Source organism: Paramormyrops kingsleyae, chromosome 24, assembly GCF_048594095.1.
Source record: "Paramormyrops kingsleyae isolate MSU_618 chromosome 24, PKINGS_0.4, whole genome shotgun sequence".
NCBI classification, from domain to species: domain Eukaryota; kingdom Metazoa; phylum Chordata; class Actinopteri; order Osteoglossiformes; family Mormyridae; genus Paramormyrops; species Paramormyrops kingsleyae.
In genome coordinates this window covers 1350001-1355387 of record NC_132820.1, presented here as the reverse complement: position 1 = coordinate 1355387, position 5387 = coordinate 1350001, and the positions used below count along the sequence as shown (strand labels likewise).

Genomic DNA, 5387 nt, shown 5'->3' with positions numbered 1-5387 from the left:
TGTCTAAGCCTTAGGCATTCCCTGGCCAATCAGGAATATTCTCTCATGAATATTAAGGAGTGTTCCAGAACCACCCTGTAAAAATGCAAATTCGCATCTCACGCTGGAGGAGAGAGTCCGGTATCACTGCCTATGGGTGCCGTCTTAGGACAATACTAACGAATCTCACACAGAAAACACATACACTTACGGCATGTGCAAAAAGAACAAATGCAAAGGATTCTTTTTTTGTGAAATTAAAGATGTACAACTACATCAGAATATATTTTAACCATATTATGCTCCCACACAAACACAAAGATGATATGAACAGTTATAAAGTATTTGGAAAAAATATATATTTTTAAAAAGTATAAATTAATTAATAATGTTTTTGTTTACTTTAATCCACTGAACAAGAGCAGTAAATGATTTTGATATTTTGTTTTTCTCATTTGGATGTTGTCTAAAATGACAGACACAGAAACTCACCTAAACACAAACATGGAAATTTATCTATATACAGTGCAGAAAACACACTCAACACAACAACTGTGTGAATACAACCATAACATAGTATTAATGGTATTTTTAATAAAAACCTGCAAACACACTTACATTTCTGTAAGCCTGGTCTGGTCCTGCACTCTCCACTGTGGTCCACACTATAGGAGAAGCAGAATGACATAGTACTGCTGTATCCATTTATTTATTGGTGCTTCTTCTTCACATACATGCATAAGTATCTGTAGCGTGTCAGACACACACTCTGTACTCACTTCAGCTTCTCCAGTTTACAGCTGGGATCCTCCAGTACAGCAGAGAGCAGCTTCACTCCTGAGTCTCCTGGGTGATTGTAGCTCAGATCCAGCTCTCTCAGGTGTGAGGGGTTTGACCTCAGAGCTGAAGCCAGGGAAGAACAGCCTTCTTCTGTGACTCTACAGCCTGACAGCCTGCAGAGAGACAGGCAAAAACTCCCCAATAAATAATATCACCTCACCACTACAAGTATTACTTCTAAGTAAATGTGACTCCTCTAATCAATATTTCAATATTCACACAAAATTAACAACACCTTCCAAACATTTTATAAGAACCTATACTCCACAAAACAAGAACCAGATCCAATTGATATAGAATCATTTTTAAATAATCTAGACTTACCCATATTAACCAATGAAATAGCAGATACCCTTGATGCACCATTAACATCAGAAGGACTCCATAAGGTACCCAACCAAATGCCTAACAACAAATCGCCCAGACCGGATGGTTACCCTGCAGAAATCTATAAACATGTTTGGGATGTATTATCTCCAGTCTTCAATAGACAGATAGAGAAATTAAACATACATCACAAATTCCAACACAGTGTTATTGAGACCTGATAAAGACCCAACACAGCCTTCCAGTTACCGACCATTACAGTGTTATTGAGACCTGATAAAGACCCAACACAGCCTTCCAGTTACCGGCCATTACAGTGTTATTGACACCTGATAAAGACCCAACACAGCCCTCCAGTTACTGGCCATTACAGTGTTATTGACACCTGATAAAGACCCAACACAGCCTTCCAGTTACCGGCCATTACAGTGTTATTGACACCTGATAAAGACCCAACACAGCCCTCCAGTTACTGGCCATTACAGTGTTATTGACACCTGATAAAGACCCAACACAGCCTTCCAGTTACCGGCCATTACAGTGTTATTGACACCTGATAAAGACCCAACACAGCCCTCCAGTTACCGGCCATTACAGTGTTATTGAGACCTGATAAAGACCCAACACAGCCCTCCAGTTACCGGCCATTACAGTGTTATTGAGACCTGATAAAGACCCAACACAGCCCTCCAGTTACCGGCCATTACAGTGTTATTGAGACCTGATAAAGACCCAACACAGCCCTCCAGTTACCAGCCACTCTCACTAATGAATACAGACTTGAAAATCATTATAAAAGCTCTCGCCACTCGGTTAGAGACAGTCATTCTTAATATAATCCATCCTGATCCGACAGACTTCATCAAGACAAGACATGCCTCGGACAACATCCGTAGATTATTTAATTTAGTCAATATTGCTCAGCATACCCATACTAAAACCATAATTACATCATTAGATGCAGAAAAGGCATCTGACAGCAGTTGGACATTTCTCTTTAATACATTCCATAGATTTGGCTTCGGAGAGTCGTTCACCCACTGGGTTAAAATACTGTACACCTCACCCAAAGCTACAGTGGTCACAGATGGGATCACATCACCTGCATTCACACTCCAACGGGGAAGACGGCCTGCCTGCCCACTCTCTCCTTCATTGTTTGCCATCTTCATAGAACCACTTGCGGCAGCAATATGACAGAACAGTGAAATAAATGGAATTCATACCGATAACTCAACACAAAATTAGTCTCCATGCAGATGATATCTTGCTGTTTTTACAAAACCCTCAGCCCTCAATATATGAAATTTAAATTTTATTAATACCTTTTCAAAACTGTCAAACTACACAATAAACTGGAAAAACCCACAATATTCTCACTGTCTGAAGATACCTGGGATTCAGATGATCAGGATGGTCCATTTCACACTGGAAATCTCCGGTACTTGGGTATCAACATCTCCCCCAGGCTGTCAGACTTGTTTACCCTCAACTACACCCCCTTACTCAAAACAATAGATGAATCTCCCACTCTCACCAAAAGGACCTATTTCAACAATCAAAACAAATGTTCTCCTCCAGAATAATTTCTGAAAAAATCTTTGAAACTCTTAACTCATTAATGTCACATTTTTACTGGAAAAACAAAAACACAAAAATCAAACATTCCACATTATAGAAAAATAAATCTCAAGATGATGTACAAGTTCAGTTTTTTGTTCATTATTACTTAGCAAATCAACTGTAATACTTAACTAAATGGTCACACTACAGTAGTAACAGCAGCTCATGGTTGCAGCAGGAGCAGCTGTACTGTAAAAATCTCAGACGTGCAGACTTACCCTTACTCAATATTTCATTAAAGAAACAAAACTGCTTTAACAATTCTGCCATTTTCAGAACGCTGACAGCCCAGTGGAAAGCCATTAAAATCACAAACTGCACTCTCAGACCCTGTAAATACACCCCAATCTGGAATAATCTGGACTTCCAACTTCACAATATCACTATTAACTATCACTCATGGGAACAGAAAGGGATTACACATCTCCACCTCCTTTTCAATAAGTCATTTCATGACATTCGAAGACTCAAGCCATAAATATGGAGTTGAGAATAGGCAATATTTGGGTGTCAAAGATAATTATCTACATGCTCTGTGGGCCTGTATTCCTGCTCACACTGGGTAGCAATCACTGAAAAACTCACCTCCACCCTAAGCTGCAGAAGCCCTCCTTCTCCCCGACTTTGTTTGCTTGGAGATTTTGCACAGTTAGACATAATTAACATATACAATAATAATATACATATTTCTCCATCTATTGCCAAAAAAGCAATTCTTCAAAACTGGAAATCCAAAAACTGTAATCACTGGACTAATGTAATGATAGAATACATATCCATGGAAAAAATTACAGCTTTAGATAAAATTAACATCCTGCTGTTTGTGGAAAACTGGGAACCATCCTTACAGCATCGAACCCTGAACAAACAGGCAGGCTAATGCCACATACATTTCTATAAAGGCATTAAGCGTATGATCACAGTCCATACACACCTACACGTGTGCACGCTCACCCTCACACACACACCCACACGTATGCACGCTTACCCTCACACACACACACTCAAACAAACCTTAACACTCACTCCTCTATCACTCTTTTTTGTACTTTTACATTCAGCCCTTCCATTACTGTATTTAATTACCAAGCTGCAGCTTAATTACTTTTCTTTCCCCTCCATTCCTCTCATTTCTCTCTATATCAGTATTTTTGTTTATATTTAACTTTACTGATGTTCGCAGCAAAATATTTTGTGGATAAAAGCTCCTCAATGCCCCCCCCCTCTGATTTTTTTGCTATTATTATTATTTCTGTTTGATTCATGTATTGTATGTTTCAATATACGTACGACAGTGTGTGTGTGTATATATACATATATGACAGTGTGTGTGTACATATACATATATGACAGTGTGTGTGTACATATACATATATGACAGTGTGTGTGTATATATACATATATGACAGTGTGTGTGTGTATATATACATATATGACAGTGTGTGTGTATATACATATATGACAGTGTGTGTGTGTACATATACATATATGACAGTGTGTGTGTGTATATATACATATATGACAGTGTGTGTGTGTACATACATATATGACAGTGTGTGTGTGTATATATACATATATGACAGTGTGTGTGTATATACATATATGACAGTGTGAGTATGTGTATATACATATATGACAGTGTGTGTGTGTATGTATACATATATGACAGTGTGTGTGTGTGTATATACATATATGACAGTGTGTGTGTATATACATATATGACAGTGTGTGTGTATATACATATATGACAGTGTGAGTATGTGTATATACATATATGACAGTGTGTGTGTGTATGTATACATATATGACAGTGTGTGTGTGTGTATATACATATATGACAGTGTGTGTGTATATACATATACATATATGACAGTGTGTGTGTATATATACATATATGACAGTGTGTGTGTATATATATACATATATGACAGTGTGTGTATGTGTATATACATATATGACAGTGTGTGTGTGTATATACATATATGACAGTGTGTGTATGTGTATATACATATATGACAGTGTGTGTGTGTATATATACATATATGACAGTGTGTGTGTGTGTGTATATACATATATGACAGTGTGTGTGTATATACATATACATATATGACAGTGTGTGTGTATATATACATATATGACAGTGTGTGTGTATATATATACATATATGACAGTGTGTGTATGTATATATACATATATGACAGTGTGTGTGTATATACATATATGACAGTGTGTGTGTATATATATACATATATGACAGTGTGTGTGTATATATACATATATGACAGTGTGTGTATGTGTATATACATATATGACAGTGTGTGTGTGTACATATACATATATGACAGTGTGTGTGTATATACATATATGACAGTGTGTGTATGTGTACATATACATATATGACAGTGTGTGTGTATATATACATATATGACAGTGTGTGTGTGTATATATACATATATGACAGTGTGTGTATGTGTATATACATATATGACAGTGTGTGTGTGTGTATATATACATATATGACAGTGTGTGTGTGTGTATATATACATATATGACAGTGTGTGTGTGTATATACATATATGACAGTGTGTGTGTGTATATATACATATATGACAGTGTGT

At 37.0% G+C, this 5387-nt stretch overlaps 1 long non-coding RNA gene across 1 annotated transcript in view; it reads right to left on the bottom strand.

The window, feature by feature from the left end:
- Positions 1-597: 597 nt before the first annotated feature.
- The window catches only part of LOC140582252 (uncharacterized), a 20340-nt gene continuing 15550 nt past the window's right edge, over positions 598-5387 (bottom strand). The window contains exons 2-3 of the long non-coding RNA XR_011985178.1: positions 759-932; positions 598-644 (exon numbers count right to left, since the gene is read on the bottom strand). This is a non-coding gene — a long non-coding RNA (uncharacterized lncRNA). The remainder of the gene's footprint in view (positions 645-758; positions 933-5387) is intronic.